The sequence below is a fragment of the Anomalospiza imberbis genome, chromosome 3 (assembly GCF_031753505.1).
Source record: "Anomalospiza imberbis isolate Cuckoo-Finch-1a 21T00152 chromosome 3, ASM3175350v1, whole genome shotgun sequence".
Taxonomy (NCBI): domain Eukaryota; kingdom Metazoa; phylum Chordata; class Aves; order Passeriformes; family Viduidae; genus Anomalospiza; species Anomalospiza imberbis.
The window spans coordinates 106,853,972-106,880,529 of NC_089683.1; the positions used below are offsets into that span (position 1 = coordinate 106,853,972).

The 26,558-nt window shown below is 38.2% G+C and overlaps 1 protein-coding gene across 8 annotated transcripts in view; it reads left to right on the plus strand.

Moving 5' to 3' along the window:
- MACROD2 (mono-ADP ribosylhydrolase 2) overlaps positions 1–26,558 on the plus strand; it is an 853,971-nt gene that overhangs the window by 203,856 nt on the left and 623,557 nt on the right. The window lies entirely within an intron of this gene.

Genomic DNA, 26,558 nt, shown 5'->3' on the forward strand with positions numbered 1-26,558 from the left:
CTGGGAAGTGTGGGCAGGAGTAAATTGGACTGGGAAAGAAAATTCCTGAAATGTCTTGTTTTCTTTAAAAAAACCAGCCTGAGTAAAATAGCTTCTGCTTTACTCACTGAGTACCAGGTCTTGACATACTGTATCTGCTAAAAACAAGTAGTGGAATACATTAGTAGATTTTTTATGAAGAGCTAAATCACAAAAAGGTACTTTCTTAATAGCTTACTATTTTAAATAAACATCTCTCTCAAGTGCCAAAGGATTAAGGGCTTTAAAATCTTATACAACTGTATATGATTTGTGTAGTTATTTGTAGTCATTTTACTGTTATTTTAACTGAGTATAAGCTGATTTGGACTTTTGAGACATTAAGAGTGGTGCTGTGTTCTTCTCACTGGTTATTGTAGACAAATGAGAGTAAGGGTATTGCAGACTAATGTTTCTAGTTATGTCCAGTAGCACTAGAAGAATGAAAACTCTGAGATGACTCTGAAAATTTTTGTTTCCCTTTAAAAAACACCAGTAAATTAGAACTCTAGGCACTGATTTTCTAAATTTGCTGTTATTACAGTGAATTTGCCTTTTGGAGTTGTTTTCAAATAAGTGGATATACCTATCTTGTAGTATTTTAAAGTGCTAAAGTGCCATTTAAAAGATAAAAGAAGTCTAAAATTTGATTGAATAGTTTAGAATTAATTTAAAATACCAATTAATGTTATTTAATATCTGATTTATTTCTCCTCCACACCTTAAATATTTATGGAAGAACATCCAAGAATTTTTATGGTATATTTAAAATGTATCTGGTAAATGCCTCTTGTGAAATAAATTATTTTTATTGCAATTTAGAAAAGTACATATTTAATAGTGAAATGCTTTGCTTATGTACTTACATAACTCCTGTGTATAATACAGGTCCAAAGGTCTTTAATTAATTATAAAGATAGGAATTTAATGACAAAATAATGGCTCTGATGTATCTGTACCATTGGGCTTAGACATTAGAAAGGTTTCATATCTTTCAACTCTTCCTCATGTGATGTTACACTGGTGCCCCAGACATTTTTTAATGCATGAGCAATCAACATAAATGAAAACTAGAAAGCATTCATGGTAAGACAAGAGGCAATGTTACTTTCAATAAGGTGACTTCAGAAAACTCTCACACAGATATTTCACTGGAGACATTCTGGTTTGACCTCTATCTCACCATGCCTTTTTTTGTTTCCTCTCTCTCTCTCTCTCTCTCTCTCTCTATTTTTTTTTTTTTTGTCTCTTATGATTAAACAGAGGAGAAGGGGCTTGTAAAAGCCCTCCAGAAAACTGGCAGTTCCTTTCAGAATTGTAGGTCTTTCTGATTTCCATGTATTTTCCTGCAGGAGAATGGCTTTCTAAGAGCATGTTAGCCTTCAGCCTTGGCAGGTGTAGAAGTACATCTGCAGTATTATGATTGAAATGTTATACCTGCTTATTCTAAAACTGACATGAGAGGTGACAAATGACAGAGGCATTACTGGGTCAGGTGAAGTCTTTGTCATAATCCCTTTTCCCTGAACTTTTAGCTGGTGCAGCAAAGAGAATCCTGTTTCGGGGATTATTAACACCACCTGCTACAAAATTCCTTTGGGAAGGACTGGAGTGCTTTGGATTCAAACACCGCCTTTGAAACATGCAGGAAAATGGCACAATCTCTGCAGACACTCTAATGACTACTTTGGGTTTGGTATAAGCCAGTCTTTCCACTGTAAAAATGTGTTATTAAGGATATAAATGCTGTTTCTCCCATTGGAATGTAAAAGTGAATTTTCAGTGAATTCCTTAAGTTCTTATGTTTGACAGGATTCAGAGGTACAATCTCCTGCAATGACTTGTGCAACAGGGTTGAACTGATCTCTAGTTGAAGCCCCTTAGTTTTGGGTAGCACAAGTAGAAAGCTCTATCTCCATTGTACAGGATTTTTTACTTCTCTTTCTTCTCAAGCACTGTTTCATGTTTTGTAAGCTTTGCTTTGTGTCTGGTTCATCCAGAAGGCAGATTCTTCCCTCAGGAAGAAAAAGTGGAAAGCCTGTGGGAAAAGTGTTTTTCTCTTTGGTCGACTACTTCTGTCCTACTTCTCTTGTGTAACTGCAGCCCACTGGCAGGGCAGGAACACAGTGCCTCCCTGACTGGCTGTGAGATATGTGCCTTAGCTCCAGCTCGAGAGCAGAGATGAGAGGTACCTGACCACAACCTGGGCACCAAGTTTGACTCCTGTTCACCTCCCATTCCTGTGCTGGCTTTTGGATTTTTTTCAAAGCCAGATGAGGAAAAGTGCCTCCTCTTAGTCATCGGCATTGATAGGACTGGAATCCTGCTGGAGCTCCCTGAGGTGAAACAGGCAGAGCAGAGGAACGGGCAAAGTCCCGGGCTCTTTTCATCACAATCTCTGATTGCAGATCCCCCTGGAACTAGGAGGTGAATCCGTTCTTTTGTATTTCTGAGTGAAGTGAGTGCTGATTGATTTGTCAAGTGATTACACGCTCAGATGAGATACTGGGATGGGGATGTACAGTTTGATTCCATGCAGCACCACAGCAATGCCCAGGCAAAGCTTCATACAGTACAAAGAAGATCGTAGGAGAATGTGTACAGAGAAATCACCTTTCTGAAAGGCTTTTTTGAACCTTATTCACCATTGCCTCTCTTAGTTTGTTTTCCCTTAGCAGAGTTTTCTGACTTTGCCCTTGCAAAAAGCAGAATCTGCTGTTGTAACTGTTGGCCAGAAGGACCTGTTTCCAGATAAACAATCCCGATGTGCACTGGCTTAATTGCCTTTATTGGGTATGTCCGTCTTTTTCAACATCAGGGGTTGTAATGTGTGCCTAGGCCATGAGGAGGTTTCAACTTCCCAAAAAGAGCTCTAAACAAAGGTGCTGGTTGCTTAGCATGTTAATACATTGGAAGATGTTGCTCCTGTGAGTATGAATCCCAGCAGGTTTTCTTTTGGCAGAAATGTCGCCTTTCTCTCTCAAAATGAATCCCCCCAAGTCCCAGCTACTCATCGTTTGTTCTTGGCTGACCATTTTGTTCTGCCATCCCCTGTCTGACATCATTGCATCATATAATTTACAGAGTCAAATTTACAGTGTTAGGGAATCTGCAGTCTCCTGTAAGACAAAGCTGTTTTCTACAGTTTTAAGCTTTGAAACCTAAAAAGAGTTGGCATATTGCATAGTTTCTAGGAAATATGTGGGTGCTGTTTGCTACACTCATGATTTCCTAATATATATGTGTTTCTTGAAGGGTAGTTTTCAATATCTGAGGCATAACGTACTACGAGTAATATTTTTTCTTTTAATTCAGAAGAGGATTTCTCTATAAAACAATCTTAATCAGTGTTTATGATGTGGCATGAATGTAGTGTGGTATCTGAGCTAATCTTGGAGTCTATTCTAGAAATTTGAGGCTATTTAAAACAATTTTTGGCATAGTAGTTGCATTTCTAAGCAGCGGCTCTTTGCTTTGGTGGAAGCAGGGTTTTTTTTTTTCCTTCTGTTCCACATTAATCACACATGCTCAGAAGAAGTGACTCTCTGATTGAGGACATTGCTGTAGCAGAAGAAAAAGAATAGATTTTTAAGTTTTATTGCCATCAAGCCACTACTAAAATTAATTTTTTTATACATGCTAAATCTTGAGTTCCTTTGAAGTTATGGGTTTGAGTTGATTGTGAGCTCAACCAAAGCTCTTTCCCCTGCAGTTTGGGTATCTGAAACCTGAGAAATAGCAACTAATTGTTATTTGGCCAAGACCTGGTTGGATATTGCCAGATTGAAACTTCTGGGTCTGAAAGTAGAGCAAAGAGTGAATGGTCTTAAGCTGAGAAAGATGCAAATTGATAAACCAAAGGCAGCCTAAATATTAAACATGAAATTGAGTTTTTTCCATGTATTGGTAGAAACACCAATGAAGAGGGGGCTGAACTGGTGAGAATTAAAAACATGACTGCTGAACTGGAGTGGCTCTGAATCCCTCAGCTGTCTGCAAGTCACTTGGTGGTGGTGGTCGGAGGCTTAGGGAATCCCTTGGCACTGGCTTTCTTTGCCTCAGGGGAAGTGTGGGTATCTGTCTGTCCATCTAAATATGTTTGTATACACAAATACATGAATTAAGAAAATTTCATTTCAGTTTTCATGCTCTCACTTTTTTGACAGCTGTTACAGTTGCAAAGGGTTGTTTGAGGCCAGCTGGGTAAAATCATCTAAACTTCTGGGACTTGCAAGAACTCAAAACACAATTAAAAAAAAACCTGAGGTGTGTTTTGAAGTGATGTATGGACACAAAAGTGATTGACAAACCACTCAGCATGGGCCTGATCATTTGAAGTCTTGGAACAATATAGCTTTTGGGCAGACTTTTTGTTTGTTTGTTCCTTCTCTTGAAGCCAAGTTTCTGAGTTTCTCTGAGAGGTTGAAAAAACACTTTCAACTCATCATAGGGCAAAATAATGCTGCTCTTCAGTGGTTTGTCTTCTCAGTGCTGGCATGGAACCCAAGCAGAATTCTGCCTTGTTCTGATTGAGTTTTGTAACAATGTCTCCCAGCACCTCTTGAATTACCAGTGGTAATCCAAAACACTGATACTCCTTCCAGATGGAGATGGTGGTCCCGATATCAACATAGATTATTTAGGAAGTGAGTTTAATTCATAAATGAGTACCAGAAAATACTAAAGGATATATTGTTGTTCTGATGTCCTCAAGACTGAGCAAGGGAGGATATTGTGTGTCTTCCCCTTCACTGCTTCATGGACAGAGCAGGGAAAAGGGGAGATGTTTGCACAGTCTGAGAGGAAATCGTGTTCTTATTAGAAAAAAGGAATGAATAAGATGAAAGGGACTACGTGTAGTACTTAAATGCTATCTGTATTGCTGCTGGATCACGACATGAAAGGGAGGCCTTTTGGGAGGAAGCTGCAAGACAATACAGCCTTTCTGGGCACAGGATCATTGTCTTGTGTCTGGACTGATCTCTGGAAATCTAGTTCAGGGAGTAATTTTAAACTTCCTTTAAACATCACTGACTTGTTGAAGTGGCCAATGTTTTAATTTCTTTTTGTTGACACATTTTGGTGGCATGTTTTAGGAAATCTATGGCTCTCTACTGACATTCATAAACAAGAACAGGCAAACCAAACACAGGCTCTGCCCAACAGTTTGTATGTGTGAGAATTTCACTCTGCATTGGCCATGTACTAAATGCTTAACTTCCTTTGGACATGATAGTACATTTAAAAAAAATGTATTAAGAAGATGGCAGTCTGGAATTTGCCATTTATAAAATGGAAAGAAATCTGTCTTAACTTGCAAAAATAAAGATATCCCTTGAAACACTGTCAGGGAATATAACTTGTGCCTTTATTCCACAGAGATATTTTGATGACCAAAGCAGATACAGAATTCCTGTGTGTTATGGTTTTCCTTAGAGTTATGCATTTATTTCCTTACTTTAGTGTTTAACACTTCATCAAACATACGATCATCTGTGTTGGAGTAATTTATTTTCAATCCTAAAAGGTAAAGAGAGTGCTGATGCTCACCCAAGTTTCGTTGGCACATACATGTATCTCTTCCTGCAAAGTGCTGCAAATAAAAAGTAATTCTTCATTTCATTAATACACTTCAGCTTTGTTATTTGAACTTTCTGTCTAATACATGTAATAAATGAAAAGGAAATGAGACTTTGGAGAAGATAATGTAAACACACAATATTTCTGTGGTTTCACTGAAATGAAATTAATGCCTTTTGTAAAAAGCTAATTATTGCATTCAGAATCTAACGTGGACCTGGCCAAGTCTGTAGTGCCTTCATTATTTCAGGCATCAGGTTTTATGAAATACAGTATTTCACCTTTAGGTGCTTTGTTCTCTGCTGACTTTTGCATGTAAAGCAAAAGGAAAAGAAATCCCAGTTTCCTTCTCTCTTGAGTTTCATCAGTTTTCTCTCATTAGTCTCTTAATGTTTGTTAACTTAGAGATAGTAGCAATTTAATTTTTGGTACATCAGATTTCACTGTGAGGGTGTGTTCTTATATGTGCTGCATGTAGGTAAAATAAACTGAGAATAAAGTAACTTAAACATAACACAAAAATATTTAAATGAGTGCTCAGGCCTCCCTGCTTGTAACCTCTTCTCTAATTCTTAATTCTTTTGTCCTGGATTATTTTCCCACCCTTCCAAGTAGGAGTTCCACAAGTCCATCTTTCTGTCTAGTTTCCTTCCCGTGCCCCCAAGGTGTTGTGGTTCAGTCCTTAGATTAAATAGTCCAGACATGTCTTAAAAGTATAGAATTTCTTTGGCTGAAACTTGTTAACTGGTTCCTTTTTTTTTGTTTGTTTTGTTTTGTTTGTTTATTTGTTTGGGGGTTTTGGTTGTTTGTTGGGAGTTTGGGGCCTTTTTGTTTATTCTAAAGTGCAAAATTTAAAATCTGGTGAAGACAAAACTCGTCCTTCTAACAGATTTAAATATTTTTTTTCTTCTTACTGATGCATTTCATCCTTCTTTGCATTATGAGTTCTAGTTCTCTGCTGTGTCTATTTTGCCTTTGAATACTTAATTCCTGTCAGTTTTGGCCACTGTCTATCTCTTTATATTATACAATATTGGGATTGCAGAATGATAATTTTTTCATGTTTTTATCCCTCTTCCTTTGGGCAGTTCTGTGGGCTGGGGGTTGATAAATAGATAAGTTCACTCAACCAAATGCCTGTCAGTCTCACTTTTATTTTTCATTCCTGCATTTTGAGAAATAGAAAAAACCCTCTCTTTGGTTTTGAATCTGATAAAGTGGCCTAGACCTAATCTGTGAGTAGCATATTTAGATTAGCTTCATAATCCCAAGAGAAGGAAGTATTTGTTAGGTGATTTGTGTATATCCCTTTTAGGTGACAGAGATAACTTTGCAGGAATTGCCTTTGGTCTTTTAATGGCAATTAAAAAGCTTTCTTTGCCCTCACCAAATACATGAGCAAGGGCATAATAACTACAATACTTGTCATTTTAGAAATTTCACCTACATTGTCAAAGTTTCACATAGACTATTTTAAAAATACAGAATTAGTGCTATGCTGTCTGGTTTGTGTGTTTGCTTAGGACTGATAAATAATATATACACATCAGAAATACTGTGTCCAGTTCTGGGCTCCCCAGTAAAAGAGAGATATGGAGCTTAATTGGCTGTTAAAGGCTTTCCTGTAGTCTGAAATATCTGAGAACCTCCACACTGAGAAGCTACAAAGGGTTTGGTGAAGGTTGGCCCCGGGTTTTTAAAGATACAGGAGGCAGAATGATTAAAGTGAAATACCTTTCTCATGTCAAAAAAGGATTCAAGATGCCTTTTAGCATCCCATATTTCTCAGTTTTCTTCTCATGCTGGTAGTTTTAGAGAGGCAAATGCAGAGAAATGTGTCAAACTCAAATATATTTAAAACCTGATCTTTGAGAAAAGGTTTACAGACTTGGATTTGCTCTGTATAAAAGAGAATAGTGATCAATTGTTTTCTGTGCCTGGCGGCTACATTAGCAAAAATAACAGCTTAAAGTTGTAGTAAGGGGAGAGATTTCTTCCTAAATCTAGGAGGACATCTCAGCTACATAACCATTAAATAGTAAATAGGAAGAAAAGCTTTTTAAATATTGGCCAAATATTTGGCATGGATATTATTTGTTAAATAATATCTATTTAACATAGATATTTAAGTAGCAACAGGGAGCATGAGATGATGAGCTGGGTGACTTCTTGAGACCTGTTCATAATTTCTATGCATTCTGTCTGTAGCAGTATTTCCTTATTTACATCAGCATATTAAGAGAGACTTCAGGGGAGTTTTTGTGTAGAAAACCCACAGTTTCTGAGGAGTCCTTCACTTATTTCGATTTATTTAATTGGACATCCAGGCAAAGGAGGTGTCAGTTTATAGAACTGAGCTTTATTGCTGCTGGATAAGGAAGGGAATTAAGATATTGCCAGAATCGCATTAACCATTTGAAGTGCAGCCTTCTTGAAATGCTTTGTCTGGATCATCCTTAGAGCCATTCACTCTGGAGGCCAGTGGGCCAACAGGGAGAAAGTCCACACCACTCTCCTGGAGGGAAAACCCCTCAAGCCATAACCACCCTTGTAGGGTGAGGAAAAAGGCCTCTCCCAGCATGCCTTGCTGTGACATGCAGATTCAATGTATCGCATTGGCCCTCCCCCTCGCTCCACCCCTGTGCCCTCATCCCATTGGCCCTGGTGTTCTGCCCCACCCCTCAAAATCCATATATAAACCCCTGCTTTCCCTGCCTGAGATGCCTGTCATCCCTGGAGTCTTTCAAGGAAGAACCCGCCACAACAATCCACATCTTCAGCATGTTTTTCGTGAAATCAAATCAAATGCCTACAGGCCCAACAAATCTGTTTTCATAGGATATCAGCAAGCTAAGTTTTCTGTATAAAGAGTATTAAGTCGCAGTGAAAAAATATGTTGATGAACAGTGTAGGGATGAGAGGCCATGAACACCTTGTTGTCCTCACAGTGTAAAGGACTAGAGGAGTATTTTCAGACTCTGCTTCAACTGCCCAGTGCATAGAATAGGAGTAGCTGAAGTCTCAGTCATCATTCTAAATGCACATATAATTAACATTCTTGGCTTTTATCTAAGTATATAGACATTCTCTGTGGAATTGAAATGGTTTTATTTCAATGAGTATAGAAACATTTTGCACTTACCTCTGGTAAGTATGAAGTGCTAACTCATGCCTTATAATAAAAGGTATTCCAATAATAGACTATAACTTTGCTAGTGATGTTAGTTCAGTTAACAGATGATCACTTGTATGCAAAACCCTTCTGGGAGGTTCTTTGATGTAAACACTTGCCTTTGAGTGAGAGAAAAATTGCTGTTGTGAGCCATAATATACTGTTTGTGTAACACTGTAGTACTTTTGAATTTGTAGTGGGAAACACAGCCTCTTTTTATGGTTGGAGCAGTGAAATCTAGTCCATTTATACATGCCCTGAAATACCCTTTTCTTGAGTTGTGTCAACAACAGACTAGTGCGTTCCAGAGCTGATTTGCCAATAGCAGACTTAGGTGCTGGTGAAATATTGTTCTTATATGTGAATATTGATTTTGCAAAGATATACTTATGTCCAAAAGCTGAAGGCTTGAAAACATCTATGTTTTGTTTCTTCCATAATACTCCTCCTTCCCTCTTCTCCTTTTTATCTTTAATTTTTGTGCTTTGTGATTGTTACACTTAAATTTTAGTAAGTGTTAGCATTGTCTTCTTTGAGTATCTGTTGAGAGCTCTCTCAGTCTTTAAATGTAAGAGTAAGGACTCATTAGCAGATGAGCACTGTCTTGTATTCCTGCGTTCATAGTCATTGAATATTAAGAGAGATTTGGTCATAAAATACCACTAAATAGTGGTTTAAACAATCTGTATGAATGTTGTTTTTCTCAGAATCAAATTTAACTCCTCTCTTATCTGGAATATTACTTTGCCACTTTTCTATAATGTTACCTGTGAAAAATGGTATAGAAAAAAATGCTGAGTTTTCTAATTAAAAATTAAAAATCTAGATGTCTTGCATGTTCTATATACATCACAAAAATCTGGAAAAAAGTCATTTTTCTACAGGAATATCAATTTAAAAGATGACTAATTTCTAGGAAGACCCATTTAAAAGAAAAGAGAAGATTATGCAGTCTCTAAATATCGATCCTTTTGTGTACAAATATATGTGCTTTTTCTCCTACTTTGTCAGGAAGACTTGGATGATGGTGTGTAATATTAGATCATTGTGTAGAAGGAAGATATATTAGCTTCTAACTCATTGGGAATTACATAAATTTAGTCTCTGTGCTTAGTGTGGAGTGTATCCCACATAAAAACTCAAAGTTGATATACTCTTGCTATACTGTGCTGCTTAATAAACCGATTTTTAAAAAAATGGTTACAATTATATTCTCTGTAAAAGTGTTTTCATTTGCTTTATATGAATTGAACATTTCTACAAGTCAGATCGCCCAAGCAAGTATTTTGATAGCTCAGGCAATGGTGTTACAAACTTCAGTCCTTTGGAAAGATATGAGAGTAGTTCAAACATCTGTGAGCTTTTGTTCTTATTGATAACAATGATAGATCTATTTAAAACTAGATTGAGGCAAACAGGGTTTCTTAACCTCTACAAGGTGATTAGACCTTTCAAAAATGTGGGAGTGATGAGCTGGAAGATTCAGTGTTTCATTACTTAGTCCTGAACTGTGCAGATCGCACACTCAGTTTTCAGGTCTGAAAGCTGAGGCCCATTTAAAAGGTAACTGTAGCAGACTAGAGACTTTTAATTTCAGATAAAATAGTGTAATAGTTTATGCTGTTATTCACTCACAGTGTCAAATGTCGTTAATCTTTGTGTCAGTTTTAGAGGTTTAGGAAAAGCCAAGCACCTGATTACAAAGTACTTACAGGGTTCTAAATGTAGCTGTTTAAGGAAGGGCAATGGTGGGTGGGGTGGGTACATGGGTGAAAGAGGGTGCTTGCCCAGATCCTTTCCCTTGTGAGTTCAGAATCAGTATTTAAGCAAATAATAATTGTTATACTATTCTAAGTGTTAATGCATTAAAATATTCATAGTTTGAGAGGCAAGAGAAATCCAGATGACAAGTTTTCTTTATGACTAAGTATTCTAGATCTCCTGAATCATACAGACCCTTTTATTACAGTTGGTCTGTAAAGTGCAAAGCACGTCACCCTTCCCTGAAATGCAAGAAATGCAGAAACCTACAACACATCAGGAAAGGCTTGGAGATTGATGAACTCAGTTTCTCGAGAAAGTACTGAAACATCATCATGAGATCAAAATGAAAGGGCAAATAAAAAGAGCTTAGGTCAGCTTTTAAAATGTAATATTCTTTGGCTAAGATCCTACTTCTTCATGCTTCGATTTAATCTGTCAGGGCAAAAGGGCAAAGGTTCACATGATTGCTGGGGAGGGTACAAGATGCATGACAGAGCAATTTGCTGAGTTTCTCTGGATGGGTGTAGACAAAGCTTGCATGTCTTTGCTCTTTGTCTCTCTGACAGTAGCCTTTAACATAGGCTTATTGTTCACTTTTTGGGTCACTGAAAGGCATTTATAAGGTATTTCTGGTGCAGAAAGCACATGAAACTGTTTTCTAATTTGTCTTAATTGCTTGTCTCAGTAAATGGTTAATTCCCATTTGTATGTGCTCAGCAGTTTAGAAAATAGGTGTTTGTTCATATTTGAAATCTCTGTTAATTGCTCAAAGCCCGTAGAGGTGTTGGTGGATGATCACCTCTAGACCACCTAAACCCCTTTATTGTCACTTCTTGTGCTTTCAACAATGCTAGATAATTATTTTATAATTTGTACCACTTTGCTGAAGTTGTGCTCAGTCCTTTTTCTCTTTGGAACAATGTTCTGTCATTTGAGATTGTAATTCTTGATTTCCTTTTGTGACAGCATGTGTGTTAACCCTTTGTTGTGCTGTTAAAACCCTGTGTACTCAGATTGGCCATCAAGTTACCAACCAGTACATCTCTGTCCAAGTCACTCGGGTTTTGGTAGCAAATAGGGAAAATGTGTGAGCACAGGCACATGCCTAAAAATGTTCTAATTTGGCCACAGCACAGTTATTTCTACATCAGGAGAGAATGCTAAAAGTCTTCAGCTATTCTGTGCATTACCACTAATATGCATAACCTCTAAGGAAAATTGAACAGTACTGACTTATCAGGCTTGTAAATTGAGTTATTGATCCTGCAACTGATTATTCCCAAATAGAAGAACATTCCAACCAAATGCAATGGCCTGTTTCAGAAATTTGTCAGAGATCTGGAATTGAAGTCTACATGAAATACCATCTTGGTTTAAAGAGTTAAATAGCTTGGTACCCCTTACAGAAATAGGTTAGAGGCTTCATGTCTCTTGCTTCATTTAATTCAGCTATACTCTGCTGATACCGAGAGAGAGAAAATGTCTTGCAAACCTAAGTTTGCCATTAGCTGGACAAATGTAATGTCTTGCATACATCTTGCTTATTATAGTAATGTTCAGTAAATCACTCATAGTAGCAACAAATGACTTAGATCAAGGTTAATTTTGGTAAGGAATGGCCAGATTACTGGTGGACATAAAAACAGAGAAGGTAAGACTTTACAATGTATTTGGACAATTCTTAAAAGCAGTCTTCTTTAATCTGTGTGCAAATTCCCACTATATTTCTGAGCAAAAGAGGAACATGACTAATGAGCCTACAGTAGGGCATTTTACAGTCCAAGTTTGTGTCATCATATTAAGCAATGAGTGACATGAATTTAAAGGAAATTATTCAATGCATCACAGCATTCTGGGTCTGAGTAGTGATTCCCAACAGCTAGCGTAGTCATAGCATGCAGGACATCAGTTTGCCAATACTGCAGACTTTGGGAAAAAAGCACCACGTGTTGGTCAGACTTAATAATCATTTTAGAGTCATCCTCTTTGAATTTTTTTCCTGCTTTTTAATAACTGCCTTTGAGTGTTTCAGTTCCTTTATTTGGAGAGAAAAAGTACATTAGGCAGCCCATAATGCTTTGGGCTTGAGTCAGGTAATGTCCAGACATAGCGAATGACTTGAGCAAAGGTCAGCACCTGAGCAGTGAAAGCTGCATAGTCAGTGAGGGGACCCAAGACTGAGGCTTAACAAAGAATCCTGATATGAATGTTTACAAAGTGCCAGCCAGAGTTTGGAGCAATTTGAGCTGAGCAGTGTTTCCCTTATCAGTTGCCTAATTTTGTCTTGTGTTTTTCAAAGGTATAATTCCACTGTTTTGCCAGACATGATGGCGTGTTCGTGACCTTGGAAATTTAAAACAAATAACAGTTAGGGAATGCTAACCTGCTGGCTTTGGAGGTAATAGTAACTAGACATAATTCTTTTGAGTGTGTTACCTAAATTCACTCTGCTAATGAACGTGCCTGTCCCAGCAGCATCACCTGATCTGTGTCCATAGAGACACCCTGCCTCAATGCCCAGGAGGAGCTGGGCCTGAAGAACCTTTCCTATTGTATCATTTCTCTATTTTGCCCAAACTGAATGCATTTCTGGTTTCAGGACTGTTGCAGCTTAGCACACATAGCTCCTTAAAGGAAAAGCAAAGAACTTATTTCAAAATCATTTGTTTGCAGAAGTCACAGGAGCAATGAAAGTCAGTATTTACATTTAGATCTTTCAAACAAATGAAAATTAAGTGGAATTTTTGTTTTGCCTTCGAGTTTTTTGTGCTGCATCACAGGATAAATCAGTATCCATGATTTTAAGTAGCTTTATTGTTTGTTATGTCTTCACTATTTTTCTATTATTTTTGGCATGCCTTCCTCTGCCCATGATTATGTTGACATTTATTCTGATTAGTTTAAATGAAAGTTTTAACCCTGGCTTTATGCTTTTAGATGGCATTGCTTATGAAAGAGTAGGAATAGTAATTGTATATAACTATGCAATGCATTTAGGTACTTGGTATTTAATGTCTGTAACAATACATTTCTTTTCCAAAGGAAATGAGCCATGCGCTTTCTGTGAGAAATCTGTGTTCCTATGTTTGATGGCGCAATGGAAAATTCCCTTTTCAGGTGGTGTTTCTGCTTTACTGAGGAGTATAAAGCTTTGAAGTGTTTGTGCTTCTGACATTGTGCAAAGGCTGGGAAGATTGTTCTCTTGAGTTTATCAATCCAGTGATGGAAGGTGGATAGATTTAGGTGGATAGATGGTGTTTGTTTGTTTATTTGATTGTGTTTTAAAATGAAAAATAAAAGGCACTGAGGTGTCCTGTTTCATTCTTTCTGGGTCCAGTTTGGTAAGTTATAGGATTCCTGTGGCTGTTACTAACGTGGCATGAGGTGAGGGCACTCAACACCCTGTAGATCTGATCACATTTGAACCTCTTCCTGAATGGTGCTTTTACTGACTTTCAGTCATTCTGTCTTTCCTTTATTTGTGTCTGCATGTTGGAACTTTTCTACCTGCAAAACTTATATGAGACTTGCCTATAAACATTTTCAATGAAATGTAGATACAACCCAGCTTTTCTTAATTCCTACTTTTTCCTTAATTTAAAACCTTTTTTTATTGCTTTTGACTGAAATATAAATAAGGTATGGGATCCCTTTTACTATTGGGATTAAAGAACAAAGGAAAATACTTAATCCAAGAGAATAGTTCTTTCATTGCTTTTGTGAGATATGCTTCAGGAAAACATTTTTTCCTACGCAACTTGTTTCATTGACTGGAGAATATCGCATCACAGGCAGTTGGAGAGTATGTATTTGTCAGGAGCACACTGTTCATTCCCTATGAATTTAAGGGTTTTCATGTTCTTGATATGCCTGTCATTTGAAGAAGAGTTTGAGAAGAATAGTAAAGCTAAAGTTGGTTTGCATTTTCTAGGTGAAAATACTAATTTTGATAAAAGCAAACCCTTCACATCCATAGCCTACATAAATGATGTATAAACTATCTGGATTAAATCATCAAATGCCCAGGATGATTTCTGCAGGCTTGCATACCTAGCAGCATTGGCATTCGGTTACCTGGACAAGTCTGTAAGCATTCCCACAGGGGTAAAACCTGGCATTGCAAAGTATCCAAGTCAAACATACAGTTAGTTAGTTAGTTGATATAAGAAACCCTGTGTCTTGTTTAAATGTATATTCCAGTTTATGTGCTGCTAATAGTACATCCCTTTTCTAACTAGCATTGGAATTTTTTTCAGCTGAAGATGAAAAAAATAACTAGGCTTGGTTTGAACAGTCATTAGTGTTGGACTTTTTTGTTTTTTGGATGGAGTAAGAAGACAGATGAATAGGGAAGCTGAAGAAGTTATGTTCTTAAGACTAACACAGAGTAACTCCTTACTCTGTTTGGTTATATCGCTACCACAGCCTGCAGCTGTGGGTTTTGACAGTCTAGTATTGGCTGTTTTTATGGTTATGAGCTGAACAGAAGCTTCTCTACTCTTGTATAAATAAGTCCGGGAGCTCCTAAAGAAAATAAAAAACCTATGTACCAAAACTGATTATAAGAACTTTACTTGTGACAGTGAAGGATATCTGTCTCCAGTGAAACACTGGTGGCTAATTTGGTTTAGTTACTCATTGATTTGCAAACAAAAAATAATGACAAATTATGTAGACTGGCCTGCAAACTCAAGTTTGTGATCCCTAGCATTTACTTTGCATTTTTCAATTCACTTTCCAACATTTTATATTTCTATAGCAGTTATTGAACTTGAAAAGTAAGTGGTAATTGATGTACCAAACCTGCTGTAGTGTGATTTAGGTTATCCAGTAAGTCAGGCTTCTCTCTGACACTAGAGAGATGGTATAGCATGTTTCAAATGATTAAAGCCAATCTACTGCTAAGGCTTGAATTGAATGTTGTGCATTTAAAAGTAGTGTGCATGCAGAATATTGCTTGAAAATGTGGAAAAAGTGGATGTTATTTCATAACATTAAAAGAAACCTAACACACTCTTGTAATTAGTACCCTAAGGAAAGGAATCAAAGCTATGTAAGATAATTAAAAAGGCTTGTGATAAGCACAACTTCTAAACTAGTTTGTTGTGGATGCACTATTTTGATTTCTTGTGATCTCTACATTCTTGGAATCTTGTTTGAGAGGTCAAACTGAGTTCCAGGAGCTTATCAGGCTCAGACAAATAAGAGCCATGTTATAAACCAGAAAATAATGCAGGAAGGAGAGAGAAGGAAAAGTACATTTGGAAAGGTGAAAAGTATTCTCACAAGTACTGGTGGCCAGTTTTCTACTGATTTGAATATTTTCTGTTTTAAGAGTGTTTGTTTTATTGTGTTGTAAAAATAGTGCCAAATTTAAAATAATCTATTGTAAAGATAATTAATAAAGCCAATTATTAAGGGTGGTATATTCTTAACCTTTTCTAATTTACGAAGATCATAAATCTATTTGAACAAGGGCAAGACCACTATCTAGAAAGCAGATGTGAGAGCCAAGAGCTTTGGATCTTCTCCAGGTGGTTGTTCTGGGCTGTGTACCAGATCTATGTGCAATAGTAAGAAATGATTTTCTGGGTTCACAGTAGAGTGACCACTTGATCCAGAGCTGCAGAGTGGATCTTCCCCAGCCTGCTACGGGTGAGCCGTGAGTCTCAGAGCTCTTGCGCCATCCCGGGAGATTTGCTCTCCTTCCTTGGATCTCTGCACAAATGGTGCTTTTTAATTTTTTGATTTTTATTTCTCTCATTATCCTTCATGAAGTACGCTGTCCTGAAATGGTGTTTGAAACACTTGTGTGGCAAAACCTCATGAATGTAATTTTCGGTGGATGTTTTGAACAATATTGAAGCACTTTGGAAACACCTTTTAGTACAAAAATTAATTTGCAATCTTGCTATTTTCTCATATGTGAAACAAGATTTTGTCTTCTCATAGTCCACATTTCCCTAAAGAACAAGTTGTAGTCAGTGATAAAATGCACAAGGAGGTCACAGCTGTTGGAATGAACATTGTCATGTTTTCTTTTTATTTTAACTTAATTCCTATCCGAGTTTGTTCTTGTACTTTTAAACTATATCCTTCCTGTTATCAGTAGATGCTCCCTAATTAAAAGCTTCTAAAATGTAACATGAATTAAGTACAGAGGAAGTAGTCAAGGATAAACAAATGCTTATAACTAGCTTGCTGTGAGTGTGGGGTGTAGCTGGTTTGCATGGATGGTTGAATAAAGCTTAAAAACATCCAAACTGTATATGCTGAGACAAAAAACTTGGAGAAAGCTGGATTACTACCTGAGACAAAAAGCCCTGCATGATTCAGGAACTGGAAATACAAACTGGATCATTAGTGATGTATTCCTTGCCTTTCTGTCTTAACGATACCGGCATGAGTGAATCTAGATATCAAAACATTCCTTGAATTTTTTGGGAGTCAGAAATGGTAACTGCTTTTTTTTGCATTATCAAGATGATCTTTTGTGTAGTGAATTATTGCTTCTGAGCCAGCTCCTCCTCTGCTCTGTAGCACTGAAAGTCTGCTGAAGGACGGGTGAAATGTAATAAAGTACATCTCAGCAACAGTAATTCTGAAGCCATTGACACAAATTATTGCTATTATTGCTGTGGTATATAGTGCTGTGTCAGGCTGAAATTGCATTTGTGTGCCTTTTAAGTTTCTCCACTCTTCTCTGCAGTTGGGCAGAACATCAGCTCAAGACCCCAAGGGCCATGTTAAGTACAGCATCACTTTGCTGTGAAATTACTGTTAAAATTTGCTGTTAAAATTTACTTACTTTTTTTATTTTATTTTATTTGGTGGTGTTAACATCAGCAGTGTATTCTAATTTCCTCAATTCAGATACCAGTGATTCTACCAAAAATAGTTACCTTGGAATTTCTTGTGGCCAGCTACATAATGATTTTGCATATTAATTTCTAATGATTTTTTAAAACAAATATGTCAAATGACTTAGCTTATAGTCCTGGTGGAATAAATTGTCTTGTCAGAGAATGGAAAATACGAACTTCTTCTCCCCAGCCAATGTGTATGCCAAAGAGAATAACTAGTAATAAGGGAAGTACCTGGCTAGGATGTAAAAAAAATATGCTAATTACTTTTGATGGGATAAGGAGATTTTAATTTATTTAATGTTTTCTTCTGATACATTCAAGACACTTGCTATTAGTAATGAACAAGGAAAATCAAGAGCAGCTGTACATTCTGAGGAATGAGCTAAAAGAAACTGAGCTGAGATTACTAATATTGAGCTTTTCATATCGTTCAAATGGACAGCATCCGCATTTCCCTCTATTTTTATGGCTCTTTTCATTTCAGTATTTGAGAAGTCAGAATGAGACAAGAACTTGACAAATTCTCATAACCACTTCAATAATACCTTTACTCTCAAACATGCCATGACATTAATTGTACTAATATTTAGCAATGCTAAAGGAATTGTCATCACCATGTTTTAAAAGACTGTGCATAAATAGATTGGAAATGTTAATTCCAGTGTACAGATAAGAAAAACTAAGTAAAATAATTTTGTATATTTTAATGGTGAGATGTTTGAGAGCTGGCATTACATTCATCAATTCTCTTATTTCCCAGTTGTTCCTTGAGCAGCTGCATGTGCACGTATTTTTCTCTTTCCCCCAGTTGTGGGCAGAGAACAGAGGCGGATGAGTGGAACAAGAAAGCAGTGCTTGAGCACACCAATTCCCTGACACTGGCTCAGTTATTGGGTGTGTATGGGTAGCTGGCAGGAAGCAGCATGGGACCAGTTGAAGCAGAGATAACACAGGAGGAGAAGAGGGAGCAGGATGCTTTGCATGCTGCCTGGCCCTGTGTGATGTGGGTTTACGGAAGAAGAGTGTCACTGAGATGAAACAGACTCAAATAGAGATCGACTGTGCAGGAGCCTGTCAAACCAGTTGCATGCAAAGCTCTCAGACTTTGGAGATGTTCCTGTCCCCCCATACCGACCATTTTCTACTCCAGCCTATGTGATCTGCAGCTGTGTATTCATCTGTCCTCTCTCAAATGCTCCTTTTTAGTCTAATATGAACTTAATTGCTATTTTCCTTTCCTCTTTTTTTCTCTTTGTTTCCTTATTTTACTTTCATTTGGTTTGAACTTCTGATTATGTGCTTTCTTACATTATCTTCACTGTTTTATTTTCCTAATCATTTCCTGGCAAAGCCCCTTCCAGCTGTAGGGAAAGAACATACATAGCATTCAATATTTACTGACTATCATATTCCCTCTGCTTCTGAGCTGTATTAGCAAATCCTTGCCTGTTTTGTCAGCTCCTGTGAGTAGGACTGACTGCTATATATTGGACATTTATAGAAGGGAGCTATCATTTTAAAAATGCTTTATCCATTAGTCTTTATTTGCCTCTTCATAATCCTCTGTCGCACAAGCACTTGAAAAATTCCATTGTGTGCAGTGCCAAGCTGTTCCTCCACAGGCTCAAAGCTCTGTTAGCTCTCCCTAACTGGAGGGCAGGCAGCAAGTGAGACTTGCCCACATCAGATCACTTCACTGTGGCCATTTATTTCCATATGTTTAAGTCAAATCAGTATAGGATGTTTGGAAAATCTCAGCCATAAAGTTTTAAATACATAGTTTAGCAGCTCAGGTTCCTGATGGTGATCTTGGTCCCATCTCTACACTTAAAAAGTGAGTCTTAAAAAATGTCGGTGAGTTTGTGCATATACCTACAGATAGCCCTGACTTGGGCTTCTTTTGTCTATTAATTACATAAATTGATTTTTTTTTTCTTAAAATTACTTCTGAGTCATTCGAAGTTATTATATGAAGAATTATTAACAGAAATATATTCTGATTATATTTTACAAAGCATATAGAACATTTTAAAATAGGCATATTTAAGCAAGTAATTTAATAATAAAACATTAATATTGGGTATCAGTAAAGAACTTAAGAGCAGAATTTCCTTGCAGACCTTGATTTTCTGACTGTATCACTTGCATGGCCACATTATTCATTTGCTATGGTCAAAATGAAAAAAAGAACCTGGAATTGTTTTCATAGCCCAAGGAAAATATGTGAGCAGTAATGAGAAGACTGGCCATGTCAAAATCTGGAATCATTCTTCAAATTTGCTTTGAAAATTAAGCTTTTAACACCAAGCAACTGACTCTCTGAAATATCTTGTTTCAAGGAAAATACTGCAAGCAATAAATTGCAGTATCAAATGGCCACTGTAACTAAATCTTGTTCTTCCTTCAGTGGCCTCAGGACAATTGGTCTAAAGTCTCCTTTAAAGAAAAGGGCTATAATTACTGCTGCAATTGTTTGCTTTGCCTCAGATGTAGAAAATGTGCTTCCTCCTCTTTTGTCCTTTTTATGGCTATTTTAGCTTCATCTTTCAGTGTTTAACTGTTTATGTCTAAGTAGATTCCCTCTAAGGTCTAAAGACTGCAAGTGACTAACATGCAAATTGGCAGCTTTTCTGATAAGTTCAACATCAAAATTAATTAATCTTCTAAAATAAAAATTTTGTGTTTGTTCTCATTGTACAGAAATAGTAATGTTTACATAACAAATGATCTACTGATTATACTTCTAATGAGATGAAAAAGCACACACTAATTAAAAAATATTAAAAATCCTTTGGAATTTGTTTTTACTGGAGATTAATACTCAACATTTTGCAGGACAGAGGGTCTTGGCAGATCTAAACAAAGCTGTTTCTACACAGTTGCTGATATTTATAATCCACAATAGAGAAAATAGTGTTTTATGAATGTTAAAAAGATCAACACTAACACCTAACAGATGAGTGGTATCAGGAGAACATTTCCTAACAATACTTGATCTTAAAGACCTGTTGATACTTCATGGACAAGATTTGAAAAAAGATTCATCATAGATTAAAGAAAAAGGCTTCTAATAACACAGATTTCACAACTGTGTACATTGTTTTAGTGGACTAACTAAACAGATCTCATTCTCTGAATTACTTGTTCCACATATCAGTTTATTTGGTCGTGGGTTCTTCTGTGAGACTGTAGGGTTTGACCTCAGCATTATGAACAGACTTCTGTACATTGCATTCTTAAAATGCATATGTAGAAATCTTTGAGACAAGTAATTAGATTTACATATTTGAGTTTAAATAGCAAGCACACTGTGAAAAGATCATTTGTGCAGAAACTTTCTGGCTTTTCTAGCTCTCTAAGATGGCAAACCAGGCTTAAACAATTTGTAACTGGAGATGAATAAGATTTCAGAGGCAGAGAGCTGGAAGTTCATTGTTTGTAAAATATTTATTTTGCTACAGTGCACGAAAGTAATGGATTTTGGGGGGCATTAAATGATTTATATTCTCTTTAAAGGAAAAAACTTCTTCTTGATGTGGTATGAATTATTTTAAAAATGCATTTTCTAAAATCTGCTGTTAGTACAGAGCATCTCTAACTCTCTTAGGTACCCTCTGACTGCCAGCCCAGACAAGTGGAAGCATGTCAGTGCCTTGGATGTATTCCTGTCTTTTGCACTGGGTGCTGAAGGACAAGGCCAATGATGGTCTAAACTGAGGGGACTTAAACTCGCATCTCTAATTACTAAACTAGACTTGTGTCTACTTGATGTGATGCCAAAGGGAAAATGATTAAAATCTTTGCAAGTAAAGTTCTGCTGTGCAGGATTTGTATGGGAAGGTTTGGGGGCTGGGAGGAGGATGAGGGGGTGGTGCTACCAGGGTGGCTTCTGTGAAGCTTCCAGAAGCTTCTCCCATGTCCAGTGGAGCCAATGCCAGCCGGCTTCAAGATAGACCTGCTGCTGGCCAAGGCTGAGCTCAGCAGGAATGATGGTAGAGTCTCTGGGAGAATGTATTTAATAACAGAAAAAGGGTTTCTGTGCCAGAGCTGTTGCAGCTGGAGGGAGGAGTGAAAATATGTGAGAGCAACAGCCCTGCAGACACCGAGATCAGTGCAGAAGGAGGGCAAGGAGGTGCTCCAGGCACCAGAGCTGATTCCTCTGCAGCCTGGGGTGCAGCCCATGGTGAGGCAGGTCTGCCCCTGCAGCCCATGGAGGAGACCTGCACTGGGGCAGGTGGATGCTCAGAGGAGGCTGGGACCCTGTAGGAAACCTGTGCTGGAGCAGGCTCCTCACAGCACCTCTGGACCCACAGAGAGAGGAGCCCATGCTGGAGCAGGATTGCTGGCAGGACTTGTGATCCCATGGGGGGCTTATGCTGGAGCAGCCTGTTCCTGAAGGACTGCGTCCCATGGAATGGACCCACACTGGAAAATGTAGAGAGGGACTGTGTCCCAGGGCAGGGATCCCACCCTGGAGCAGGAAAAGAGTGGGAAGAATCTCTCCCTGGGGAGGAAGGAGCAGCAGAAATGATGTGTGTGAGATGAACTGACCACAGGCCACCCCTCTACCCCCATCCCCTGTCTCTCTATGCTCTTCTAGTGGAGACAGAGACATCAGGAGTGAAGTTGAACCCAGGAAGAAGGAAGGGGTAGAGGGGAAGGTGTTTTAAGGTTTAAGATTATTTTCTCTCATTACTCTTCTCTGACTGGATTGGTAAGAAATCAAATTTCCCCAAGTTGAGTTTGTTTTGCCCAATATGGTAATTGGCGAGTGATCTCTCCTGCCCTTATCTCAACCCATGAGCCTTTCATTAGATTTTCTCTCCCCAGTCAAACTGAGGAAGGACCTGGCATCCATCTGGGGTCAACCTACCACAGATGAAAATTTTAGAGGTGGATTGATCCTGTGCATACAACTATCTTCTTATTGCTTGTAAATTTGCCCCCTTATTTGTCCAAAATGAAATATTTATCACGGAATGAATATTTTCATGAATAGTTTGCCGAGTTTATTTAATTTGCATATTTTTCAGGTAAAATGGCTCTCCAGTTCCCAAGAATAAGACTGGTTTTGTTCTTTTCCTGAAATAGCTGTAACACTTCCAAGTTTCTGAGTTCAGATTCGATATTTGACTACAGGACAAGCATCTGCCCCTGTCTGATAGCATTTTATTGCTTTTTAACGAATCGTTGAATTTTCAGGCTTCTTAGTATTTTAACAAACATATTCAGTAAAGAGTGCATCCATATGGAACATGGTCTGCTTCAGAGATGAAAGAGGTTTTTTAGGCAAATATGTTTCCATGCAGTTGTCCAATGCAAATAATAGTGCTATTTCATTAGTATGAAAATAAGCTGAGGAACGTCATTAAGCACACAGATAATTCCATGTCAAATGTCATGACTCCTGCCAGGATACTTATATAAATTGCTTTTCATGGCTGATTTTGAGCAGCACCTGAGCAAAAAGTAAACAAAAAGTGGCCTCATACTCAACAGCAAAAATTAAATTTTGTAGTATTTAGAACACCCATTCCTTCTTCTGAGTCAGGCAGATGTTATTTGGGGGAAAGAAGCCATCCTTGTAGTACAATACAATGGACCAAATCAAGCCTATACACATTAAGTTCAAGCTAGTGTTTCCTAACTCTCAAGTGGTTCTCCATACAATAATTATCTTAAAGCATACTTTTGCTGTAAAAGAAACATTTTCAATGTAGCTAATGCTGTTGCTACCAACCTGTGTGCTGGGGAGAGCTGTATGTGAAATTGTGCAGAATAATTTGCTACACAGATATTACACATCTTTAGCTGCTTTGCCCCTGTTTGTAATTTCAGTGGTTTTTTTTTCCTAAACTACTGTATATGTGTTTGCCTAATATGTGAACATATTGCTGCTCTCTAGGTGCTTCGAGTCAAGTGTTTGCAAATGTTTTCAGAGTGTGGCCCACATTTTTGCTGCACTTTAGGTTACAAAGTCTGTGCCTTCCAGTTCTGACTTTATATCCTGCCTTTCTGCTTTATCAATACTTCAGCTGTTGCTCAGAAGGAAAATAAATATGTCAGGAGTATTTTGTTCCTCCTAATGCAGTTCAGCAGTTGCAGAGGACCCACTGCTATCAGATAATAGCAAGCTTATCTAGAAACTTCATAGCTCAGCACTGGTGAAACACAGATGACATTATGAGACTCAGTGCCATAACTGATATTTTTCCCACAGATACTGTAAATTCCAGGTAATGAGCAAAGAGTGCATTTCCTAACTTGTCCAAATTAGTTATATGCATCAGTTCTTTACAGGAACTTTTGCATCATTACAAGAATCTGGCTCTGGGAAAGAAATATACTCCTCATTCCCTAAGGTCAGCTGTTTGAATGGCAGACTTGAAGCCAAATGTTGCCTCACTGCTGAAAAAGCTTTGTTAAATCAGGCTGAATTCTGCCTCTCGTGTAAGCCTAGAAAAAAATATCGTTGCCTTTGTATTGGGTAAATAAGAACTTCTGGTAACAAAGCCCACAGCAGCATGAAAATGTCCTGTGCTTTTAGAAGAGAAACTGTAACCAGAAAACTCTGTTAACAGGCCCTTGTTACAGCTTCAAGGTATAGATACTAGTCTGGGATGGGGAAAAAATTTGCTCCAGGCAGAAATGACAATTATGTTTTGAAAACAGTTGAAGAGGGCGAGAAATACGGTCAGATTTTTCCCTGGCATTTGCTTAGCGAGCTCAGTTCTAAAACTTCTTGCACACAAACTAACCCTAGATCAGTGCCCTGGGCTGCATCCAGAGCCCTGTTGGCAGCAGGGGACGGAGGGGATTCTGCCGCTCTGCCCAGCTCAAGTGTGACCTCATCTGCAGGGCTGTGTCCAGATCTGGGGTTGAGCATGGGAAGGACATGGAGCTGTTGGAATGAGCTCAGACAAGGCCACCAAAATTATTAGAGAGATGGAGCACCTCTGCTATGGGGTAAGGCTGAGAGAGTTGAGATTGTTCAGCCTGGAGAAGAGAAGGCTCAGGGATGACCTGATTGTGACCTTCCAGTACCTGAAGGAAGCCTACAAGAAGGATGGACTGGGACTATTCACTAGAGCATGGGGTGACGGGACAGGGAAGAATGGCTCCAAACTGAGAGAGAGTAAGTTTAGATCAGATGTTAGTAATTCCTTAATGTGAGAGTGCTGAGGCTCTGGCACAAGTTGCCCAGAGATGTGGCTGCCCCATCCCTGAAGTGTTCAAGCCCAGCTTGGATGGAGCTCTGAGCAACCTGCTCTAGTGGGGAGTGTCCCTGCCCATGGCAGGGGAGTTGGAAATGGATTGTCTTTAAGGTCCTTTCCAAGCTAAACCATTCTGTGATTCTGTGATGTATTACTTAGTCTTTAGACTAGCTTTGTTTTAAACTACTGGTGTTTAAATGTGTTCATATTTGTGCTTTTAGCTAATCCACTCATGACTGTTGAGGATGATATTTTACTGTGACACTCTGTGTTTCTTTGGAGGTGTTTCTTTCCCTCAGTGCTGGATGTTCACTTATATCAAGATGCCATTACAATCAAGCTTTAATATAATTTTGAGATAGGGCTTCCTTCAGTGGAAAATTGGAAAAGATAAGGGTTCCAAGAGTGTGAATGGAAACCTTCATTAGTGTATTTTTATTTTTTATCTGGGTGATCTCCACCATGGACTGAAGCAGGGAACTGCACATTTTGCTTCTCAGCTGGGCACCTTTCTGGGAAGAACACTGACTCCTCATGCCCCGGGCAGTGTCTGGCAGCTGTGCTCTCTCCCTGTGTGTTGACAACAGCTAACAGAAAGAAAACCATAATTTCCTGATGAATTGGTTCATCACCTTTCTTGGAAGAAGCTACTCCCATTAGCCTTTTCCTTGCACCAACACGTGGTTTTTTTTACAATTTTCAAATCTCAATTTTTTTTCCCTTTATTTTTTCTTCTTTTTTAAAATCCCTTGAGGTTCTCACTTTTGACAAGACAAATCTTGTTAGGTCATCTCTCCCATCTCCTGGCTCATTCAGGGTTGTCCCACAAAAGCAATGATAGCTTTTTGTCCAGTTTAGTGTTCCACTTTTCCCTGGAGATTTTAGGTGACAGTCTAATGCATCTCAGTAGCAACTACTTTGTGAGACATGACATAAAAATGCCTGGATTTTTAATGCAATGCGTCAGCGTATGATTCATATTTAAAATACTTCACCTGCATGAGTAATAACAATTTTAAAAGTACCCTCCGTAATCATCTATTGTGTGTCTTGTAAGAACAATTTCCAGGGCAGGAACAGATTAATGGAGTTAGGACTGATTTAGCATAATTCCCCTTAGAGATTCTGCAATACTTGAACTGCACAATTTGTTTGTTTGCAAAGGTTTTGAGGTTTGTGTCTCTTTATTTCAAGTTAGCAAAATGCCATCTCACAATCACACATTTATAAAGACTCCCCTTTAATCTCTACTACTTGTTTTGATTGGTGTCTTTTTTTTCCTCTTTGTGGGGTCAAAATAGATTTTCTGCTGAAAATTTTAAATGAAAATTTGCCAAAAAAAAATCTGAGTTGTATGCCCCTAATTAATTTACAGCGTCCTGTGTCAGAAGCTGTTCCAGATGGTTAATTATATATATGTTATATGAACCTTATTTCTTCCTGAGCTTTGCTGGACTCTGATCTTTGCTTAGTTAATGATATCATAGAATCATAGAAAGGTTTGGTTTGAAAAGGACCTTAAAGATCATTCAGTTCCAACTCCCTTGCCATGGGCAGGGACACTCCCCACTAGAGCAGGTTGCTCAGAGCTCCATCCAAGCTGGCCTTGAACACTTCCAGGGATGGGGCAGCCACATCTCTGGGCAACCTGTGCCAGAGCCTCAGCACTCTCACATTAAGGAATTTCTTTCTAACATCTGATCTAAACTTACTCTCTCTCAGTTTGGAGCCATTCCTCCCTGTCCCGTCACCCCATGCTCTAGTGAATAGTCCCGGTCCATCCTTCTTGTAGGCTTCCTTCAGGTACTGGAAGGTCGCAATCAGGTCATCCCTGAGCCTTCTCTTCTCCAGGCTGAACAACCCCAACTCTCTCAGCCTTTCCCCATAGAAGATGTGCTCTATCCCCTTAATCTTCTTGACTTGCTCCAACAGCTCTGTGTCCTT